General features: G+C 37.7%; 1 protein-coding gene across 2 annotated transcripts in view; it reads right to left on the reverse strand.

Annotated features, from left to right (window-relative positions):
* Positions 1 to 2,768: 2,768 nt before the first annotated feature.
* Positions 2,769 to 25,573, reverse strand: part of mn1a (meningioma 1a) — an 86,286-nt gene continuing 63,481 nt past the window's right edge. For both annotated transcript variants that reach the window (XR_010896169.1, XR_010896168.1), the window contains 3 exons: positions 18,765 to 19,000; positions 4,561 to 4,604; positions 2,769 to 2,952 (listed from right to left, as the gene is read on the reverse strand). The gene's annotated coding sequence lies outside the window, so the exon portion shown is untranslated. The remainder of the gene's footprint in view (positions 2,953 to 4,560; positions 4,605 to 18,764; positions 19,001 to 25,573) is intronic.

A 25,573-nucleotide genomic window follows, 5' to 3' on the forward strand; every position in this document is an offset into this window, starting at 1 on the left:
CACTGACGGACTCACTTACCGGCCCGGTGACCCTGTCCACTCCACCCTACAGATCTAAAGATGTAGTGACACCAAACGCTCACAGATAATTAAATATTGATTTTTGTTCTCCAGCCCTACATAAAATTGTCCAGAGCCTCCCAGCAGTAATTCTCATTTTGGGGGAGAAAGGGGTAGAAAAAGTGCGCGTTGGCCGGTCAAGCCCTATTTCATGCACAGGTAGGACATCTATGTTGAGGAGTCAGGTGGTAATCCATCTTGAGCGGTGCCCGCTGGAGCCAGAAACCATCGCTCTGCCAAAGACTCTGCCAGGGCCTCTCTTTTCTCGAAGTTTTAAACGACCATGCGGCATATCTCCACGATTAATATTCCTCTTATCTGGCCACCGTCCAATCTGCGGGCGAGACGGCCCTCCTCCCCGAATGATGAACCCGACGTGGGCTGGTGATTTATACCGGTATGAATATGAGCGGATGTTAATCATTTTACATTATTGTGTCAGTGTAAATAATTATGTTACCCGGAGTCAGTTTGCAATCAACTGCGGCAAAATACTGCACGCTGCAATTCACTGGCGTCATCCATCATGCGGCTGGATGCTCAGGCGCGAGAAAGAAGGTGCCAAAACCGAATGGCACCTGCACTGAAGATCTCAATGTGAACTCGAACATTTCTCATCACATTCTAGTCTGTCCACCTTGATTTTATAGCTCTATACTTGACTAATCTGAAACATCTGAAACAAAGTTGATACTTACCTGAAACATTACTAGGATCTCTATTAGGTCCTTTGAACTGTGAATGAGTAACATTTGAGCAATACAGTTTGGAAAGGCTTTTTTTTTTCTTTTTCGATAGTCCACTTTATAGACATTCTACCAACTAACTTTGCAACTACATGTCAACTAACTTTCATTAGAGTAATAGTGGACTGTTGGGGTTGCTTGTTGACATGTACTTGCAAAGTTACTTATAGTCAGTAGAATGTCTGTTGGGGGGCCATCAATACAGACTGTGTGTATTTAATTTGAGTAATTTTAAGTAATTGTAGGAGAAAAGTGATGTAAAGTTCATACATGAAACATGATGTTGGGTTGAAAATGAACAAACCCAGTGAATGGATTGTTTTAACCCAGCGATTGGGTTGTTTTAACCCAACGATTGGGTTGTTTTGACCCAGCGATTAGGTTGTTTTAAGCCAGCAGTTGGGTTGTTTTAACCGAGCGAATGGATTGTTTTAACCGAGTGAATGGGTTGTTTTAACCCAGCCATTGGATTGTTTTAACCGAGTGAATGGGTTGTTTTAACCCAGCCATTGGATTTTTTTAACCGAGTGAATGGGTTGTTTTAACCCAGCGTTTGGGTTGTTTTAACCCAGCCATTGGATTGTTTTAACTGAGTGAATGGGTTGTTTTAACCCAACGATTGGATTGTTTTAACCCAGCGATTAGGTTGTTTTATGCCAGCGGTTGGGTTGTTTTAACCGAGCGTTTGGGTTGTTTTAACCCAGCGTTTGGGTTGTTTTAACCCAGCGTTTGGGTTGTTTTAACCGAGTGAATGGGTTGTTTTAACCCAGCGTTTGGGTTGTTTTAACCGAGTGAATGGGTTGTTTTAACCCAGCGTTTGGGTTGTTTTAACCGAGTGAATGGGTTGTTTTAACCCAGCGTTTGGGTTGTTTTAACCCAGCCATTAGATTTTTTTAACTGAGTGAATGGGTTGTTTTAACCCAGCGTTTGGGTTGTTTAAACCCAGCCATTGGATTGTTTTAACCGAGTGAATGGGTTGTTTTAACCCAGCGTTTGGTTTTTTTTTTAACCCAGTCATTGGATTTTTTTAACCGAGTGAATGGGTTGTTTTAACCCAGCCAATGGATTGTTTTAACCAAGTGAATGGGTTGTTTTAACCCAGCGTTTGGGTTGTTTTAACCCAGTCATTGGATTGTTTTAACCGAGTGAATGGGTTGTTTTAACCCAGCGTTTGGGTTGTTTTAACTGAGCGAATGGGTTGTTTTGACCCAGCCATTGGATTGTTTTAACCCAGTGAATGGGTTGTTTTAACCCAGTGTTTCGGTTGTTTTAACCCAGCGAATTGGGTTGTTTTAACCCAGTGAATGGGTTGTTTTAACCCAGCGTTTCGGTAGTTTTAACTGAGTGAATGGGTTGTTTTAACCCAGCGTTTGGGTTGTTTTAACCCAGTGAATGTTGTGAATTAATAAACCATAAAAACAACAATAATCTCACATGCATCTCCTCCAGAGACTCGAGATCAACAATGTCTCTAACTGTACTCTCATATCAATGTGAACTCAACATATGACTCATTTGTGTGTATTTTTTATTTTTCCTATAGTCATTTTAGGAGAAACATCTGAAACAAAGCTGATACTTACATGAAACATAACTAGGATCTCCATTAGGTCATTTGAGCTATGAATGAGAAACATTTGAGCAATACAATTTGGAAAGGATTTCCTGCAATAAAGAAAAATCACAAATGAAAGCAATAAGATTAAATCGAGATATTTAAATCTTAAAACCAACAATCTCACATGCATCTCCAGAGACTCTAACAACATCTCAAACTGTACTCACATACATCAAGACACCAAAGTCTGTGACCAATCTCATCAACTGTGTGTTTTTTTTTTCCCAAGGATTTTTCTGACAATGAAATGCCATTCACAACAATTTTGACGTATTTACAAGCGACAAACCTTTTTTTCCTTAAAAACATCATGTACTGATGAATCACGCACAATAAGGCCACAAACACGCATTCAAACAGTAAATAATGTAAATCTCATGATGCCTTCAAGTCTCCCGAGTGTCAAAAGAGCAACATCTGAGCGCTAAAATTCTCCTCTGGGTTCAGGAATCAGGTGCGACATTCTGGCGATCACGTCTGCACGTCTTCAGCACGAAAGTTTAACCGCTGTCTGATTCCAAGAGTCATCTGAATATGGATGAGGCAAAAAATTAGTTAAACAGAAGAGGCTGTCGCATTCATTAAGTTACCCCTACCCCCAGAAACACACTCACAATATTCATGCTGTTACTATGCAAATCAGTGCTAATGAGATGCTGATGATGTTTTTTAATCACAGGGGGAGACAGTGAGTGTAGGAGGGAAGGTGAGGCGAACAAACAAAGCTCCTCACTCTGTAACCTCTCGCTATCAAACAATTCAGGCCAGAGAACATGGTTTATTTCACGGTTTGCACGGAAGTTCACTCACTGCAGGCAATTAAGCATTAGAGCTTATGTAAACGCATGCTAAATCAAGTCATCTTTATGATGAAGTTGAAGAAAAGTGCGTCGGAATCCGTCTCTTGAAGTTACGGAGATGGAGAACGACGTTAAACACACCCGCTGTGAATGAAGAGTAATGCTGTTGACGTGATGGAATTTCGAGAGACATCTATCCATAAATTCTCAGACTTAAAGAGAACACGTCATAAAATTTAGCTTAATGAAACGCGGCAGACGAAGTGATACAGATGCGCCGTGATGCTATCTTAGCATATTTTTACATAAAACCCGTCGGATTACTTTGTCAAAAGCAGCCAAAATGCACACTACACACCGTAACGGCTGGTTTGATCAGAAAACGGTGCTAGGTCTCAAATCTCCCATATGTTTCACTCATCACACCTCTATGCATTTAAATAGCAGACAATCTGACATTTTGCCTGTCGACTATATCGTAGAGCATTATTTATTTACCAGGCAGAGATGGGCCGAGCTGAAAAACAGTTCTTTATTTAGATTGAAAGCTCTTTCCTGGATTTGTTTGGACTTAAGTTGAACACATCTGATCCCGAGACTTGGACCCGTGATGTTTGATCGAAGCCTTGTGTAACATTTTCCACAATGGCGGTCTAATTAGTATTCTCAAGTGGATGATCCGAAACGAGATATTTTTCGACATTTTTTTGCGCATAGGCCTGATGGAGAAGGAATGGCAGGTTTTATGTCTATGTTTGGAGAGAATTACTCATTGTGTTTTTGCTGGCGGTACGCGCAGGAGTTCGGGCAGATGGGCACTGAATACATGGCGCAGATATGGAAACAATTTCAGCCGGAGATTTGGCAGCGTCTAACGCCCGTCTATGTTTCATTTGCGGCAGAAATCAGTTTTCGGGGGGAATGCTTTTGTTTACTGTGTGGGAAAAAATGTGAGTTTTCTCATAATATTATCCTTTGGAAAAATAAATAAGAAAATGATTTGTGCCTGGAATTCGAGAGTTTACATGCTGCAGATTTAAATCACAGCTTTAAATAAACCTCCATACTGATGTTATGTGCATGTTTTTTTGACTCGTTCGAATGAAAACTTGAAATATTCCCACTGATGCAATGCATTTTCTCATAATGTTAAAGTGTGATGTTTTTCTCATGATTTGCGTGTGCTGCAAGTCTAACTTACACTTTCAGTATGTAATTTTTTGCATGTGACCCAAATGTAATTGCAAAAATAATGACTGTTTTCAAACATGTTTCCCTGAACACTCTCCTCTTCTGCCATTGGTTGGACCAGAAGATAGCCCCTCCCAGAACTCACCCCATTTGCTGATCTGATGTTGCTGTGCTGGGCTAGTTGAGATGCTGAATGGAAAAAGGTGAAAAAAAATAATTTACTCATAATTAACTATAGTATAACTATGGAGATGACCCCACACATGACATGCAGGAAAAAAAATAGTAGGCTAAATCATGTGCACAATTTATAAATCCAGGGAACGAAATAGTAAATTGTGCGCACGATTTAACAAATCGAGGGAACGAAACAGTAAATAGCACGCACGATTTAGCAAATCGAGGGAACGAAACAGTAAATCGCACGCACGATATAGCAAATCGAGGGAACGAAACAGTAAATCACGCACAATTCAGCAAATCGAGGGAACAAAACAGTAAATCGAGCGCATGATTTAACAAATTGAGGGAACAAAACAGTAAATCGAGCGCATGATTTAACAAATTGAGGGAACAAAACAGTAAATCGAGCGCATGATTTAACAAATCGAGGGAACGAAACAGTAAATCCTGCACGATTCAGCAAATTGAGGGAACGAAATAGTAAATCGAGCGCATGATTTAACAAATCGAGGGAACGAAACAGTAAATTCAAGCACACGATTTAGCAAATCGAGGGAACTAAATAGTAAATCACGCACGATTCAGCAAATCGAGGGAACAAAACAGTAAATCGTGCACGATTCAGCAAATTGAGGGAAAGAAATAGTAAATCAAGCGCACGATTAAACAAATCAAGGGAACGAAACAGTAAATTCGAGCGCACGATTTAGCAAATCGAGGGAATGAAACAGTAAATTGCACGCACAATTTAGCAAATCGAGGGAACGAAACAGTAAATCGCGCATACAATTTAATAAATCGAGGGAACTAAATAGTAAATAAAGCGCATGATTTAGCAAATCGAGGGAACAAAATAGTAAATCGCGCGCATGATTTAGCAAATCGAGGGAACGAAACAGTAAATTCAAGCACACGATTTAGCAAGTCGAGGGAACTAAATAGTAAATCACGCACGATTCAGCAAATCGAGGGAACAAAACAGTAAATCGTGCACGATTCAGCAAATTGAGGGAAAGAAATAGTAAATCGAGCGCACGATTAAACAAATCGAGGGAACAAAACAGTAAATTCGAGCGCACGATTTAGCAAATCGAGGGAACTAAATAGTAAATCGCGCGCACGATTTAACAAATCAAGGGAACTAAATAGTACATCAAGCTCATGATTTAACAAATCGAGGGAATGAAACAGTGAATCGCACGCACAATTTAGCAAATCGAGGGAACGAAACAGTAAATCGCGTACGATTTAACAAATCGAGGGAACTAAATAGTAAATCAAGCTCATGATTTAGCAAATCGAGGGAACGAAACAGTAAATCGCGCGCATGATTTAGCAAATCGAGGGAACAAAACAGTAAATCGAGCGCATGATTTAGCAAATCGAGGGAACTAAATAGTAAATCGCGCGCATGATTTAGCAAATCGAGGGAACGAAACAGAAAAACGAGCATACGATTTAGCAAATCGAGGGAACAAAACAGTAAATCGCATGCACAATTTAGCAAATCGAGGGAACGAAACAGTAAATCGCGCATACAATTTAATAAATCGAGGGAACTAAATAGTAAATCAAGCGCATGATTTAGCAAATCGAGGGAACAAAATAGTAAATCGCGCGCATGATTTAGCAAATCGAGGGAACGAAACAGTAAATTCAAGCACACGATTTAGCAAATCGAGGGAACTAAATAGTAAATCACGCACGATTCAGCAAATCGAGGGAACAAAACAGTAAATCGTGCACGATTCAGCAAATTGAGGGAAAGAAATAGTAAATCGAGCGCACAATTAAACAAATCGAGGGAACAAAACAGTAAATTCGAGCGCACGATTTAGCAAATCGAGAGAACTAAATAGTAAATCGCGCGCACGATTTAACAAATCAAGGGAACTAAATAGTACATCAAGCTCATGATTTAACAAATCGAGGGAATGAAACAGTAAATCGCACGCACAATTTAGCAAATCGAGGGAACGAAACAGTAAATCGCGTACGATTTAACAAATCGAGGGAACTAAATAGTAAATCAAGCTCATGATTTAGCAAATCGAGGGAACGAAACAGTAAATCGCGCGCATGATTTAGCAAATCGAGGGAACTAAATAGTAAATCAAGCGCATGATTTAGCAAATCGAGGGAACTAAATAGTAAATCAAGCGCATGATTTAGCAAATCGAGGGAACTAAATAGTAAATCAAGCTCATGATTTAGCAAATCGAGGGAACGAAACAGTAAATCGTGCTCATGATTTAGCAAATCGAGGGAACGAAACAGTAAATCGCGCATGATTTAACAAATCGAGGGAACTAAATAGTAAATCAAGCTCATGATTTAGCAAATCGAGGGAACGAAACAGTAAATCGTGCTCATGATTTAGCAAATCGAGGGAACGAAACAGTAAATCGCGCATGATTTAGCAAATCGAGGGAACTAAATAGTAAATCAAGCTCATGATTTAGCAAATCGAGGGAACGAAACAGTAAATCGCGCATGATTTAACAAATCGAGGGAACTAAATAGTAAATCAAGCTCATGATTTAGCAAATCGAGGGAACGAAACAGTAAATCGTGCTCATGATTTAGCAAATCGAGGGAACGAAACAGTAAATCGCGCATGATTTAGCAAATCGAGGGAACTAAATAGTAAATCATGCGCACAATTTACTTTTTTTCCTGCATGTCATGTGCGGGGCTCCGTATATAACAATATAATAATAAAAAAATATATATATATATGATAAAGTATTTTTTCATGTTACTGACACTTGGGATGAATAGCTTTGTAGTGTTTTTCATTTGTAGGCTGCTTTGAATAAAAGTATTTTTTAAATAATGTAAATGTAAATTAAAAATATAATTATTTAATAATATATAAATATAAATTATTTTATCACAGAAGAAGCTTTAAATAAGACTTATGTACAAAGACTGCTAAATAAATATATAAATATAAAATATATTATATAAAATGTATATATGTACACGTAAATTAAAAACATAAATATATTTTAAAAGATGATTTAAACAATATAATATAAATGTAAATTCTCTGCGCTTTTTCCGCGGAAACTTTGATTCAAATCGTATAACATTATCCTAATAAATAATAAATGTTTTTTTTTTCCTTGATTTGGACTGCTATAGATCTAAATCACAGCTTTAAATACACCCAAGTACTATTTTTTTCATTTCCAAAAGGCTTTTGCAATAACAAAACACATCCACAGGCATTCGCTGTTCACTGAACGAAAGCAATTCCAGCCGTTTTGCTAATTAACCTGTATATGTGTACACTATACTTTAGCAATAATTTAATTGCATGCATAAAAGCATTTGCGCATGCATTATTGCGTGACTGCAGGGTACGGAAGAGGTGGCCAGCGCCTGATGGTTGTTCAGGAGACAGCATCAGAATGCAGGGTTCGTTGTCTCCGCTCTCCCCCTCTCCGCGCATAGAACAGCTGTGATGATTTCATTTACATACTAATAACCAGCCAGGACTCCGGCAACCACCGAGTGTTTGACTTTTATTGTCACTTGTGTCTCCTGCAGTTTAGTGGGAATGGGGAAGCCACGCATCAGTAAATAAGCGCTTGGCGAGCGATAGAGAGGGGGCCGCTGTCGGCTGGCACGGTCTTGAGAGACCCGCCGGACGCCTTGATCGATGCTCCTCGAAAAATCTGGAGCTAATTCGGAAAAAAATGCACGAGGCATCTGGTTTTAGCCGATCACGCTCTCCATTGTAAAGCCTCTTTTTACAACTGTCTTGTGCCTGACACCCTGGAGACGTCCGTGGATCGGGCCCGTCGGCAGTAGCACATGGCAGCCATTAGAGTAACTCAATACCACCAATGGCTGCCTCATATGGAACTTTGATCACTTAAATCCAGCTTAAAGAAGCAGGGGCCACTTTCAAACCCCATATCGCTTTTTTCCGCCCGTCTTGGAATTTTAATTTGATCCCTTTCGGGTTATTCGGAGATCTTCGAACTCGAATTAGGCTTGTGTACATTTCTGACCAGGAGCCTCACTGAACTCGGCACAAAAGACAAGGTGGGGGTCTGAAATCCGAGAACCGCTCCCATGTTTGGACTAGCCGGGATGGTTTTCTGGAAGAAAAAAAAGAGTGAGAGAAAGAGAGAGAGAGAGTGTATTTTTACTGGATTATTTAACACGTAACCTTGCGCTTTTAATTGAAAACACACGGACGGCCGAGCGCACGCTTTACATACAGGTTTTATTTTATGACTTTAACATGCAATAATGTTCCTACTTCCGTCTTCTCCTGTAATCCCAGATTTATTTATACATTTAGCGCCCGGATACCTGCCAAGGCCCATAAAGGATAAGACATAAGTGTCAGTTCCAAATTTTACAGACAATTATTTTTTAAAAAAGGAAACACTTCAAACGATTCAATCACAAAAAGAAGGCGCACGGCTCGCAGATACCGCAGGTATTGGGAGGATATATGAATATTAATGAACGCTGTTGCCAGTTAATGTCACTCGCAATTGAAGGAGAAAAGACGCGCGCAAGAGAGAGAGAGAGAGACGAAAAAACAATGAGGACTGGAAATAAGAAGGAAACAAAAGGAGAGAGGAGCAGACGAGCGAATGGACGCGCGGCAGACGAGAGGAGAGGCGTCTGGCAGCTCTATTAGTATTCATATGGCGTGCGGCTCTGGAGAGGATTAATGTACTCTGATGTGTAATATTCTGGCGAACAATTAATTTGCCTACAGTTTTGTCACGCTTGAAATTTAAGTGCTAGAACCGATCGATGGTCGCAGCTACTAATATGATCTCTGCAGGCCGCTTCTGCAGTCTCCGGTTTCATCATTTTTTCTCTCTCTCACATCTCCTGTGACATGCACTGGTGCAAGGACACTCTAGGTTTTTCTTTCACGCACATGTGCGTGCAACATTTGCACGGAAATACTCATGCACATGATCTCATTTAAAAGTAGCACTACTAGTTTAACCAGCATGATTGCAAAATGTTCTGTAACAAGCTTTAATGCAGATGAAAGTTTGATTCATTTTAGTGAATCAGAATCATGTTCAAATTAATGATTCTCTGACTCATTTGTGAGTCATCTGTGCAGCAAAATAATTACCTAGCTGCTCAAGTGAAACTACTTTTAACTATCAAACGTGTTTTTAATTTAATTTATTGTACATTTATCTATTTTGTGTCACAAACTTTATTGCTTTTATACCAGATACATACTGATAAAAATAAATGATTAATCACTGAATAATTACTTAGTAAAAATAGCAACAGTATAGTCTAGGAGCCTATAATGTATGTATATATATATATATATATATATATATATATATATATAATTATTATATATATATATATACACTGTAAAAAAATAGTTTCATGATTTGTTATCACATTTTTTCTTTTGTCAAATTAACAATAATGTGGTTCAGATAACATAATATAATATTTTGAGTTTTTTTGTTGATTAAACCAATCGCCTTCATTGCATGAACTTAAATTTTTAATTTCAATGAACTCAAAATTAAGGCAACCAGGTAACTTAAAGTTAAACCAACAATTCTTTTTTACAGTGAATATATATATATATATATATATAAAATGTACAGGTAGTCATCAATTAGTCGTTCCAACCCGTTTGATTTTTTTGGTTGACTTTCTCCTGTGAAACACAAACAAAGAAGAAAAGGCTTCTAGACTACATTGAAGCTATTGAAGTTAGTTATTTTTTTAAATAATTATTCATTGATGAATAATTTATTTTTATCAGTATGTATCTGGCATTAAAGAGGGTGGAAATAGATAAATGTACACTAAAAAACACATTGATAGTCATAAGTATCACACGGAGACAGCTGCACAGGATTCAAATGAGTCACATGAATCTTTTTTTTTTTTTTTTTTTTTTTTTACATGAACTGTTCAAACAAACTGATTCATTACAGTGAGTTGAACTTTCCCATATGATGTTTTAGGATTGTGATTGGTTGCAGGTGCAACTTGTTACAACACGTTTTGAAATCATGCTGGTTAAACTAGTAGTTTTTTGCTATTTTTAAATGATTCACTCCTGAATATTGGTGTGCATGAGATTGTGTGCGTGAGTATTTTAGTGTAAAAATGTTTTGGTGCACAGGACTCAGATGAGTCAGTAAATCAATCTTTCAAAGAAACTGATTCACTAAAATAAACTGAACTGTTGGATTTTCTTTCTCCTGTGAAACACAAAAGAAGAAGAAACAACAATTAGTTTGTTAGTTTAAAGGACAAAGAAAGTCATACAGGTTTTATTTATTGCTACTTATAGACTCCTACACTAAAAAATGCTGGGTTAAAAATAACCCAAGTTGGGTTAAATATGGACAAACCCAGAGATTGAGTTGTTTTGACACTATTTGACTCAACTATTGGTTTAAAAATTACTGTATTGATTGCTTAAAATGAACCCAAAATATCTTGAAAATTAACATTTATTAATATGTTTAATAAATGAACATTTTAATTTCATTTTAAGTCAGCCATATAGTCATTTTCAAACAACAGTTGGGTTAAATAAAACTGCCCAGCAGGTTGGGCAAACATTTAACCCAACACTTGGGTTAAAACAACCCAATTGCTGGGTTTGTCCATTTTCCACCCAACTTGGGTTGTTTTTAACCCAGCATTTTTTAGAGTGTAGGTTGGAAATTAACCTTTATTACTATGTTTAATAAATAATAATTAAATAATAAAAATTTATTAATAAATGTTCATCTTTTGATTATTATTATTGTTGCCTCTAGTAATTATGTGTCTGATTTTTAATTTCCAACCTATTTTGGGTTCATTTTAAGCCAGACATATAGTCAATTTTAAACAATAGGTTAAATATAACTACCCAGCAGGTTGGGTCAAACATTTAACCCAATTGCTGGGTTAGTCCATTAACCCAACTTGGGTTGTGAAGACTACATGGTGGCAAGAAACAGATAAATGTACACTAAATAAATTTCGGTAGTCAAAAGTAGTGTTTCACACAATTATTTTGCAGCACATGACTCAAAACAGTCAGCGAATCATTACTTTGAACATGGACAAAGAAAGCCATACAGGTTTGGAACAACTTGAGGATGAGTAAATGACACCATTTTAATTTTTTTGGGGGGGTGAACTATCGGTTTTACTCCTTTAAATATTGTGAATCTTAGCCAGATATACAGTACAGTAGTCTCAAGCAGCCGACAACAAACAAGTGTTCAAACAAACTGACTCACAAAAAAGATTTGAACTGTCTTTCTCCCCTGAAACAGTCAGTGGGATCCAAACTTTCCGCTTAATGGACAATGTCAGTCATACAGGTTTGGAATGACATGAGGCTCAATAAACAATGACATAATTTTCATTTTTAGATGAACCATCCCTTTAAATTTTCATTTTCGGAGACAACAGGGGGCGTAGGTGCTTTCTTTAAGACTAGCCGCTCGACGGTGTGTCCAACAGAGGAGAATCTGCCGGATTGTTTCACGGCGGTAACCCAAAACTCCCTCCGCAAGGGGAGGCAGCGCGGAGAATCAAAGAATTCCACATGTTCCCCTCCACACTTCACTTCCCGATAACTTTCCTGATTTATGGGCGAGCAGCTGAGCGCAGCTGTGAGGTCTTTATTAAGTGCAAATCTTTATTGTGTGCGCTAAAGGCTGTAATCATATGTTTGTGACATTTTAAGAGCGGCATAATTAGTCTTCGGAGGCTCATAAAGGAATATATTCATTCTCAGCACGCATTAACAACCTGCGCAAGATCGCTTATCGCATTAACAGCCTGCGTGAGATTGCTTATTGCTTTTAAAGGCCTGAGCATTAGATATGGACGGCGCTTTATGACACTTTTCTTTCCCCGCATCCGTTTGGAATACAGATTGCTGTGCGTTTGAAGTTTATCTTATGTTTTGGGGAGAAAAGCTACTGCAAAAACCAGAGAAAGAAAGATTATGGTACTGGCTGGATCTTAGGTATAACCTGATTAAACGTCCAAACACATCCTTCACATCCCGTGTGCTAATTTACACGAGGTTATGACACGGACAGTAGGTTTATTGCGTAAAAAGTTCTGAAACTCAAGAGGCTGATAATGTTTCACAGCAGCTCTAATGGAACTGAAACTCTCATTCATAAGAAATGCCTTGTGGGAAATCTCCTCGCACCAGCCGTTTTGGTGCAGAAGAGATGTTTGAAAGTGTTTAAAGTCAACATGAAACGGCATCTATAACCCGTTTTACTTCTGAAATGTGTCGTTTACAGAATATTCAACTGGAAAAAATGTAGGATAGGACTGGATTTTATCATTTGGGATTTGGTTTGATGGTGAAAAGTAGGTGTTTTTATACATAAATGGCACTAGACATCAATGCAGATTTGCAGTTGATTGGGTTACGCTTTATTTCAATAGTCCACTTTAGACAGTCTACTAACTAGAAGTAACTTTGCAACTACATGTCAATCTCTGCTAATGTAGGGAGCCCTTACTTGAACATTATGCTACTATAATATTAATGGTTAACATCTGAGCCCAAACTATTAGCCTAAATTCAATTGCTTTTTATTTTTAGATAAAATAATCAACACTTAAATAAATTGTAGGCCTATGCAAACATGTAAGCTGCACATAAGGCAGTGTTTGCATTAACTTCTAAATGTTTTTACTCCAATTTGTTGTTAAAATATAATCATTTCCACACAGTGGCTGTCATTTTCACGATTTTCATTTATTTAAACATAGCCTAATCACTAAAAGGTTAAGTAAAATATAATGATTATAGGCTAATACAGTGCATATATTAAGCGGAAAAGTTCATTTCTCTAGCAAACTAACAAACTTTGGACACTGAATGGCTTTTCTGAGGTAAATGCTACATGACAGATTGTTCACAAGCTTTCATTTCTGCCGTTGAAACACTTATTGAATGATTACACGAGATATGACCGTTTCAGTAAGTTGTACTGTATCTTTTAACATACCTTCAGATGTTCATTCTGTAACTAGTATTAAAGAGGAAGAGATGAGGTTGAACTGAGGCGCCCGTACAGTGATCTGTCACGCCGCATCAAAGTGTGTCAAAACGACATTTTCTGTTTAAATTTCATGATTTTGTGGACAGAATTTGAAGGATGACACTTTGTTTCTCGAATGTAACAAAATGTAGAACTTATTGCGATTATTGGTGGTCAAAGGGTTAGTTCACACAAAAATGATGTCATTAATGACTCACCCTCATGTCGTTCCAAACCCGTAAGACCTCCGTTCATCAGTTTAAGATATTTTAGATTTAGTCCGAGAGCTTTCTGTCCCTCCATTGAAAATGTATGTACAGTATACTGTCCATGTCCAGAAAGGTAATAAAAACGTCATCAAAGTAGGCCATGTGACATCAGTGGGTTAGTTAGAATTTGTTGAAGCATCGAAAATACATTTTGGTCCAAAAATAACAAAAACTACGACTTTATTCAGCATTGTATTCTCTTCCGGAATCCTTTCCATTGAATTGATTCCATTGAATCCTTTCATCTGTCGCCGTTGGTAATGCACTTTTACGTCGCCGTGGTTGTTTTGGGCGATTAGGACATCCGCGACATTTTGAAGCATCGAAAATACATTTTGGTCCAAAAATAACAAAAACTATGACTTTATTCAGCATTGTATTCTCTTCCGGGTCTGTTGTGAATTCACGTTCACGACTCCGCTTCTTCTTCTTAACTGTTTTACGGCGGTTGGCATCCAGCTTATTGGTGCATTACCGCCCCCTTCTGCTCCGGAGTGTGGTTCACGACTCCGCAGTGACGCTGCTGACGTGTTTTCCGGTGCGCCCAAGCTTCGTTTACAGTCTGAGGGACACGCACGCTGTATTCAAGCTATTCTACATTGTTTGCATTTTGGTATTACTATATTTTTTAAAATGGTGCGTAAGTGTGCACGTCGCGGATGTCCTAATCGCCAAAAACAACCACGGCGACGTAAAAGTGCATTACCAACGCCCACAGATGAAAGGATTCAATGGAATCAGTTCAATGGAATCAATTAAATGGAATCAATTAAATGGAATCAGTTCAATGGAATCATTTCAACTGAATCAATTCAATGGAATCAGTTCAATGGAATCAATTCAACGGAAAGGATTCCGAAAGAGAAGACAATGATGAATAAAGTCATAGTTTTTTGTTATTTTTGGACCAAAATGTATTTTTGATGCTTCAACAAATTCTAACTAACCCACTGATGTCACATGGACTACTTTGATGATGTTTTTATTACCTTTCTGGACATGGACAGTATACCGTACATACATTTTCAATGGAGGGACAGAAAGCTCTCAGACTAAATCTAAAATATCTTAAACTGTGTTCTGAAGATGAACGGAGGTCTTACGGGTTTGGAACGACATGAGGGTGAATCATTAATGACATAATTTTCATTTTTGGGTGAACTAACCCTTTAAATGGTGGTTAGGCTACACTGTTGCAATGTAATGCTTCGGACACTTGCACCGAACCGAAAGCCCTGTACTGAAACGGTCCAGTATGAATGTGTACCGTTACACCCCTATTTTTTTCAGATCTTTCTATGTAATAGATGAAATAAGCTCGTGCAATTTACATATGAACGCAACCGGAGATGACGGAAAAAGATGACAGCTGCAGACCATGCCAAACGCGAGTGTGTGTTAGAAATCAGGAATGGTGAGAGAACATTGTGCTTGGTACATTTTTCGTCTAAAGTTTGAATCCCGTCTGACTAGCGCGCTTCCCATAATGTTTACGCATTAGGTCAGTATGTGGAGAGTAGGTGGTCTTTTGCAGCTGTTCAAACGCATTTGACCACATGAGCGTTTCCACTATGAAAGCAATGTTTTCAAAACATTTTAGACCCTGTTCACACCTGTATTTAGCGCCGTCCGCTTGTGACCTGATTGACAAAAATGCACCTTAATACCAGGCGTAAACAGGACCTAACTCTCATTAATTTGTGATATACAGATTTTGGCATTATCCGTTTGACGTTGGGGTGTTGTGGTGATTCGTAAATGACAATGGGTGTCGGGACGTAAGAATCGACCGATTTATCTCATATAGTGTGTCATAGTGGATGACAAGTGATGCCACGTCCACCAACGTTTTTTTATTTTGGTCTTTTCTGATGACAAAAACATGCCACTTTAGAAGCCATTTTTTGTCTACACTCTTGTTTCCGGAAGTCAGTCACTAGTTCCGCCCTCTCGATGACATCATGCACACCAAGCGATGATTGGTCGGGAAGCAACATGTTTCTTGTCCATGACACGACAAGAATTTAAAGGGATAGTTCACCCAAAAATTTACTCACCCTCAAGCCATCCTAGGTGTATATAACTTTCATTCAGACAAACACATTCGGAGATATATTTTAAAATATCCTGCTCTTCCAAGCTTTATAATGGGAGTGAATGGGGGGCGAGATTTTGAAGCCCAAAAAAATGCATCTATCCATCATAAAAAATAATCCATACGGCTCCGGGAGGTTAATAAAGGCCTACTGAAGAGAAGCGACGGGTTTTTGTAAGAAAAATATCCATATATAAAACTTTATAAACTATAAATCTATCTTCCGGCAAATGGAGTCGCATGGATTACTTTTATGATGGATGGATGCACTTTTTTGGGCTTTAAAATCTCACCCCCCATTCACTATCTTTATAAAGCTTGGAAGAGCAGAATATTTTCTCTGACTCTGTTTGAAAAATTAAAGTCATATACACCTATAATGGCTTGAGGGTGAGTAAATCATTTCATTTTTGGGTGAACTATCCCTTTAAGAGTCAAATAATCGCATAATCTGTGACTATCATGTAGTCTGAACCGAGCATAACTCTCATTTGAGTATAAGTAGACATTAAGTAATGTGCACTAATAATTCATACACAGTAAGAGCAGGAACATGCATTAATGTACTGTGTAAATAGGGTCAATTTTGATTTCATGTTGACTTTAAGCTTTAGGATTTTGCGTGGATGGGTGTAGCGTACTTAAAAGATGTAATGCATCCAACTTTCTAAAAACAGAAGATGTAAACGGACAGATGTCCATCCATCCGCAGGGACCATCTGTGTCCCAAACAGTTTGTCCTAATCATCACCGTGACCCTCAGCGTGAAAGACAAAACCTCAAACTGACACCAGAGATCATGGTCAAGTACCGAAGTGCCATTATAGCAGCTCTACATGTACCATTAGCACAAGACACAATAATAGCCTTTAAAAGACACTAGACTGCTGCAATTTGTAGTGAATTTAAAAGCCACAAGCCTCCGTCTCAAACAAATCGAATTTCTGTGCCATTTTTCGGCTTCGGCACTGCACAGAAGCGGGTAATCCATAGCGCTTCCTGGCACGCCGCTCGCACCGCACAGCTGACTGGCGTGTAAGACTGCCTCAAATTGGAGCAATTGAGCTCAAGCTAAAGCAATTACATCCTTTGTGTTCTCCACGGGGGACGTGACTAAACTGTGCTCATGATGAACCGAGAGGCCAAGAACGCTTGAATAACCAACAAGTAACTGAAGATAGAGCTCCAAATTATCCACATACATTACCTAAGTACAGTAGGGATGTACTGATGTAGACATTTTGGTTTACTTTTAGCTGATAATTATTTGAGACGAATTCTGGAACTCATTTGCAAATTAATCATTCAACAACAACAAAAAAAACATTCTTAGACAATCAAATCAATATTAATGTAATAACATTTATATTAAACTTTGGTCAAGTGTAGGCAAACTTTGGATTTGCATCAAAACTTTTTTAATAAATTTTATAAAGTTCAGATGTCTTTTTGAGAATTGTATTTTATAAACTTATATATATATATATATATATATATATATATATATATATATATATATATATATATATATATATATATATATATATATATATGTTTATAAAATACAATTTTGCTTCTTAGACTATTAATGTAAGAACATTTATATGAGAAAACTAAGGATTGGCATCAACATTAAAAAATATATATATAATTTGATGTTTTACAATTTAAAGATTAAAGTATATTTTAAGTTTTTTGGGGAATTAATAAATTGTATTTTATTTCTAAAAATATATATTTTGAAAGAATTTGTTTTTGTTTTTAGACAAATCAATGTGGCTATTAATGTAAGAACATTTATATGAAACTTTGGTCAATAATTTGCATCAAAAGATTTATTATTTTATATTTTAAAGTTCATATTATGTTCACCAACCAGCTTTTTGGGGAAATGTATAAATTTTATTTTATTTGTAAATTTAAAAAAAAGAAAAGAAAAAAAAAGTATATATATATATATATATATATATATATATATATATATATATATATATATATATATTATATATATATATATATATAAATTTCTCAAAAAGACATGAACTTTAAACTTTAAAATATAAAATAATAAATCTTTCTAAATCTATATATATATATGATTTCTAGTAAAATTTTGTTTGATTGCAGGTGCAAAGGGAAAAAAAATATTGTAGCCGGCCACATTAAACTGCAAATTGAAGTGCAAGTGGAAAAATAAGAAAAGCATGTAATTAATAACATTTTTTGTATAAAAAAAACAAAATATTCTTATTCAATCAAGTCAATGTCGTGATTTATGAGAGAACATTTTTATGAAAGTGACATTAATTCTGCTCATGTCTCAAGAATGTTGTTCACACTAAAGCTTTGGTCAAGAATTTACAACAAAACATAAAAATAGAATAATATAATTTTTTAAAGTTAATATTAAGATCCCCTGCCAGCTTTTTGAGAAAATAATACATTTCATTTTATTTCTTAAAACATATTTCAGTCAAATTTAGGTTTGTAGACATGAAGCTGCATTTTTAAGACCATCATGTTATTAATATTCATGAGTCAAGCTGCTTTTGTCTCTGTGACCCTGTAGATAGATAACTGCTTAGTATTTTCACAACATTTCAAACATGTCAAAGCATGAAGGGGGGGTCTGATATCTGCTTTCAATATCAGCCTAAACACATGATATTGGTCATTTATCACTTGTTCACACACTATTGCAGTTCAACAGTGCAAACACAACAAACAAACGCATGAAGTGCATCACTGCACACATAACCTCACAGAAGCTCCGCAGTGAAGGTGCGCGGCCTCCCCGTCTGACACAGTGGTGCTTTAATTGCCCCTGCGAGGGAGCAGAAGTGTGGGGGCAGTAAATAAAGATTTCAGAGGGGGATAGAGGGTGTTGTCAGGGCTGAGGGCCGCTGGGATGTCTCTCCGCTTCTCTGGTTCACTGCATGCTGGCCGAGCTCCAGACGCCATTGCATAAGACAGCAAGACATGATGTAAGTGTATCTGTAACAGACAAACTTATTTATACACAAGAACTCAGATAAGACTGATTTATACAAATGGCACGTGGTGCAACATCTTTGAAATTACACTGTGAAAAACTCGCTATTTTTGTCTTGTTCTGCAGTACAAATATCAAAACATTCTTCAGTCAAGACACATTTACTTGAGGAGCAAATTGACTTAAGATGTCTCGTTTTATGAAAAATGTGTTTATGCTTAAAGGGGCGGTTGATTATGATTTCAATTTATTAACTTTAGTTAGTGTGTAATGTTGCTGTTTGAGCATAAACAACATCTGCAAAGTTACGACGCTCAACGTTCAATGCAAATGAAGATATTTTCTTTTACAGAAATCGCTTTTTAAGGACTACAACAAACTTCTTCCCGGGTTGGTGACATCACTAACCCTAAAATTAGATAAACCCCGCCCGGTTTGAACAATGTGAGGCTGAACACCGTTACTGACAATCCTCATTTTGGCTGCGTGAGATTCTTCAGCTTTGTTGTTGTTGAGCTGTTAAAGCTCCGCCCTCTTCTGGGAAGGGGGCTGGGAGCAGCAGCTCATTTGCATTTAAAGGGACACATTCTGGGGACACCAGAGACTTATAGATATTATATTTATATGATATTAATATTATATTACTTGTAAAAGGGGCATAATAGGTCCCCTTTAATAGTTATAACCACATATAGGTGAGTATTATTACTGCTGTTACGATTATTCAAGAGATGATACAACACATTATAAGGTTGTTTATAAGGCATTATAATACATTAAGAATACCCTTATGATGCAGGCTTCATCTGGTGTGATAATGCATTGTCCTCTTAAAATAGGTAAGTATTAAAATGCAGTGTAACTGTTGTTATGATTATTTATCAGATGATACAACATAAGGTTGTTTATTGGGCATTGTGCATGCATTATAATGCATTATGAATACTGGCTTCATAGAAAGTGTTACCATATTTTCTTGTTTTCTTTTACCAAGATTTTGCTTCGCAAATAAATGTGTCTTGATTTAAGAATGTTTAGATATTTGTACTGGAAAACAAGACAAAAATACTGAGTAGGATTTTTTTTTTTTTTTTTTTTGCAGAGTGAAAGAGAAAATCTGTTTGATATTTCATCTTTTACTGTTTGCTGAAGGGCTGGGGTTTTTTTTCCCCCTCCAAATTTGTCATGTGGGAGCAAACGGTTTAACACATTAGAGGAGAGAGTCAATTGAGTCTTTTGTGAGCCATCTGGAAATACCCGACTCAACAAAGCTTCGGCTCTGGTGCCGTATATCAATGAGAGAGACACAGTTTCAGTTCCGCCACGGGCAAAAGACATCTCAAATGATCAGCAAAATGGAGGATTTAAAGAAACATGAATCATTTTAGTGCATGTTTAAAACACATAAATATACTTAAGCAGTTTGTGGCACTAAAACGTCGGCATTCGATTACAGATACCTGGAACAACATAATCTCAACTGCCTTTAAAAATCATTCTGAGTTAAATAAGGAACATTTCATTGCTCTGAAGATGCTCATATACAGTCGGGTTCCCGAATGTAAAAACGGCAATCATTTTCTCCATAGAGAAATTTATTTTTAACAATAACTTATAAACCTACTGTGGGCTACGAGGTTGTCAATCAACAGTATTTGCCCACATTATTTCAATTCAGTTTCAGTTAATCATGTTTAACAGCAGAATTTGTGGTAAAAAAAACTACATTACCCATGATGCTGTGCAGAAAATTCCACCAATCAGAATCAAGACAAGCAAAATGAGCTCTTTAGCGACGCCCTCTCCCATAAAGCACTTTAAATTATAACCAAAATACTTAAATATTAAGCATATTTTGCAATTAACTATAGATATAATCAACATTTTTAAATGAGTAGTAGAAGATTTCTCCATCGTTTTTAATCCAATTATGCTGTTTGCAATGCGTCATGGGATTTTAGTTCTTTCCCTCGCTTATGTACACAGTCTTATACCCTACTTTTTTACTTTTTGTAATATTATGATTCACCTCGTATCTGGTTGCCTTCGTTCATGTCTTATAATGCTTTAACAAAGATTTTTACCCTATGGGATAAATCCCTATGGGAGAAATTAATGGAAAAATACTTCGAAACCAACGCCGCTGAAAAAGTGTGCACTAATGCACTCTATTGAGATTTGACTGCGAAACTTTGGTATCTTGGGAAACCTCAGCACAGTTTGAGATCTCTTCTGAAGATCTCATGTGAATTACATATCAATAAACAGGAAAATAACAGCGTTAATGTTTCAAAATTCATATATAAATATACATTTCCACCAACTTTAATTGTAGGATCACTTTCTTTGCACCTCATGCTCAACTAGCTGCCGTCTTCCTCCAGAGCGAGTCTATTATCAGAGTAAAGGTCAGACGAGTAATTTAGATCCTGGCCTCTTCTAGTCAGTTAATGGGATTGTCTGGCCAGTGTATAAGCACCAAGCCTCCGTAAACATCTCAGGGCAACAGCCGGGCAGCCTGTTTACAACCCGCACAATGACCAAAGTCAGAAGGGCCTCGGGTCACAGAGATGTCCTCCTCGGGCGACCCCAGCGGTCTCGCTCATTCCCTCCAAGATGATGGAGGACGCGTGTCATGTCGCCCGAAGCTCATTCTTGATTATGGAGCACGGTTGCACCATAAACCTGCATTTATTTAACTTAAAATCCAGTTTGCACAAGCTTAAAGGGCCACAATCCTAAGAATCATGAGGATTTTTAGAGATAAAACAGCTTGATCTATGAAAACATGCGTTATCTTTCAGAACTGAAATGCAGTCCAAAAAGAAAAGTGTGAATTTGAATTCAACTGGCCAGAACAAAGGAAGCTGAATTGGAATTTGATTCCTTCATTTCCTGGTTAATGAAGGATACAACAGATGGATTCTTTGCAGCCTACAATACCCCAGAATTCACTGCGCACCAGTGAAGACAGGCGAATTGCCGGATTACACTTATAAATGTAAGTATTAGGTTTCAACTTACTAGAATATCTAATGATACAAATGTAAAAACTTTAAAGCAGTTCATATGTTGACATATCTTAGATGCGATTTTATATAGTTTATACTTATATTTACCCAGCGAATGGGTTGTTTTAACCCATCAAATGGGCTGTTTTAACCCAGTGAGTGGGCTGTTTTAACCCAGTGAATGGGCTGTTTTAACCCAGTGAATGGGCTGTTTTAACCCATCAAATGGGTTGTTTTAACCCAGCGAGTGGGTTGTTTTAACCCATCAAATGGGCTGTTTTAACCCAGCGAATGGGCTGTTTTAACCCAGTGAGTGAGTTGTTTTAACCCATCAATTGGGCTGTTTTAACCCAGTGAGTGGGTTGTTTTAACCCATCAATTGGGCTGTTTTAACCCAGTGAGTGGGCTGTTTAACCAATCAATTGGGCTGTTTTAACCCAGTGAGTGGGCTGTTTAACCAATCAATTGGGCTGTTTTAACCCAGTGAGTGGGTTGTTTTAACCCATTGAAAGGGCTGTTTTAACCCAGTGAGTGGGTTGTTTTAACCCATCAAATGGGCTGTTTTAACCCAGTGAGTGGGCTGTTTAACCAATCAATTGGGTTGTTTTAACCCAGTGAGTGGGTTGCTTTAACCCATTGAAAGGGCTGTTTTAACCCAGCGAATGGGCTGTTTTAACCCATCAAATGGGCTGTTTTAACCCAGTGAATGGGCTGTTTAACCAATCAATTGGGCTGTTTTAACCCAGTGAGTGGGTTGTTTTAACCCATTGAAAGGGCTGTTTCAACCCAGTGAGTGTGTTGTTTTAACCCAGTGAATGGGCTGTTTAACCAATCAATTGGGCTGTTTTAACCCAGTGAGTGGGTTGTTTTAACCCATCAAATGGGCTGTTTTAACCCAGTGAGTGGGTTGTTTTAACCCATTGAAAGGGCTGTTTTAACCCAGTGAGTGGGTTGTTTTAACCCATCAAATGGGCTGTTTTAACCCAGTGAGTGGGTTGTTTTAACCCATCAAATGGGCTTTTTTAACCCAGCGAATGGGCTGTTTTAACCCGGTGAGTGGGTTGTTTTAACCCATCAAATGGGCTTTTAACCCAGTGAGTGGGTTGTTTTAACCCATTGAAAGGGCTGTTTTAACCCAGCGAATGGGTTGCTTTAACCCATTGAAAGGGCTGTTTTAACCCAGCGAATGGGCTGTTTTAACCCATCAAATGGGCTGTTTTAACCCAGTGAATGGGCTGTTTAACCAATCAATTGGGCTGTTTTAACCCAGTGAGTGGGTTGTTTTAACCCATTGAAAGGGCTGTTTTAACCCAGTGAGTGTGTTGTTTTAACCCAGTGAATGGGCTGTTTAACCAATCAATTGGGCTGTTTTAACCCAGTGAGTGGGTTGTTTTAACCCATCAAATGGGCTGTTTTAACCCAGTGAGTGGGTTGTTTTAACCCATTGAAAGGGCTGTTTTAACCCAGTGAGTGGGTTGTTTTAACCCATCAAATGGGCTGTTTTAACCCAGTGAGTGGGTTGTTTTAACCCATCAAATGGGCTTTTTTAACCCAGCGAATGGGCTGTTTTAACCCGGTGAGTGGGTTGTTTTAACCCATCAAATGGGCTTTTAACCCAGTGAGTGGGTTGTTTTAACCCATTGAAAGGGCTGTTTTAACCCAGCGAATGGGCTGTTTTAACCCAGTGAGTGGGTTGTTTCAACCCATTGAAAGGGCTGTTTTAACCCAGCGAATGGGCTGTTTTAACCCATCAAATTGGCTCTTTTAACCCAGTGAGTGGGTTAAATGTTTGCCCAACCTGCTGGGTAGTTTTATTTAACCCAACTATTGTTTAAAAATGACTGTATTGCTTGCTTAAAATGAACCCAAATATTTTGGAAATTAACATTTATTAAAATGTTTAATAAATGAACATTTATTTTAAAAAATATTGAATAATAATTAAACAATAAACATTTATTAAATTGCTTTTTAATAAATGTTCACCTTTGATTATTATTGTTACCTCTAGTAATTATGTGTCTGATTTTTAATTTCCAACATATTTTGGGTTCATTTTAAGCCAGCCATATATAGTCATTTTTAATCAATAGTTGAGTTAAATTAAATTTAACCCAACCGCTGGGTTAAAACAACCCAATCACTGGGTTTGTCCATTTTTGACCCAAATTGGGTTGTTTTTAACCCAGCATTTTTTAGAGTGTATTCTTCAAAAGTTTGGGGTCAGTAAGAAATTTTTAAGAAATAATACTTTTAATCTTGTTTAATTCTGAGGATCATAGAGAAGGTGGAAAATGGCTGTGAAAAACAATGATGGTTTTCAGTGCATAAAACTTTACTAACTTAATAAGAGGACTGATGGGGAAAAATGCAATAATAAGAAATGCATGATAGGAGCCCTTTAAATATTCATCTAAAACACTCGTTTCCCTTTTGTTGTTTTCTTTTAAACTCGACCCTCTGCCTATATACAATGAGAAGACAAAACCATATGGTTTGATGAAAAGTTTTGTAGAATGTGCAGGGACCCTCGAGAGAGTGTATGTGTGTGCTTTATGGCTCTGTCTCATGATTACAATGTGAGGTATAATTGCAAACACATGTGAGCCATTTCCATTCGCTGCGATGAAATCATCGCATGAAAAAGGGCGAGAGAGAGAGAGAGAGAAAGGGCGAGAGAGCAGACAGCTCCCCCCCCCCAAACATTCCTTCGTTCCCTCTCCGCAGCATCTTGAGAGGTCGGAGGTCACCGTGAGGAGATCAATGCGATCAGACACAGGAGTATTGTTTCAAAAAGCAGGAGACATGAGAGGCTGCCTGCAACAGGAATCCCTTCGGATCAAAAGGCCGGCGAGAAAGTTGACGGAATTCCTCGGATCCACCATCTTGACTTCCTAAGCAATCAGGCATTTTACAGGAACCATTTGGCTATGATCAATTCGCTGGCCCGCCGTTGCCTCCCATCCACCCTTTGAAACGGGATTAAATGCTCTAAATAGGTCTTTGCTTCTCAAAAGCCGAACGAGCGGAAAAGTGCTTTTAATCTTGTGAAACTCTATACGGTCCATTTGAGGCAAATCTGCAGACAGAAGAGGTTAAAGTCGCTTTAAAAAGCTAATCATCTTCAGGACAATATTGCTACTGACTAGTGCCTGACTAGTTGGGTTGTCGCAGATGCATACCATTTCAACCCAGGAGAACCGTCATAGATATAAATTGGTGTTTAGCTAATAAAAGCTTTGAGTGTCATAAAAATGTGTGCTATTATTCCTTTGAAAATGGCTTGGAATTGAGTGGGGAGAAAAAGAAATCTGCAAAATCTTGAAGAATTGCAGTTGGGAATGAAGACATCTGCATTTGTACAGATTCTTAAAGGAGACCTATAATGCCCCTTTCACAAGATGTAATATAAGTATATTCAAAATCCCCCACAGATCATTTATTATAGCTTGTCAAATTTGCCCCTATCTGGGTGTGAGCAAAAACACGCCGTTTTTGTGTGTGTCCCTTTAAATGCAAATGAGCTGCTGCTACCGCCCCCTTTCCAGAAGAGGGCGGAGCTTT

This window comes from Chanodichthys erythropterus, chromosome 10 (genome assembly GCF_024489055.1).
Source record: "Chanodichthys erythropterus isolate Z2021 chromosome 10, ASM2448905v1, whole genome shotgun sequence".
Taxonomy (NCBI): domain Eukaryota; kingdom Metazoa; phylum Chordata; class Actinopteri; order Cypriniformes; family Xenocyprididae; genus Chanodichthys; species Chanodichthys erythropterus.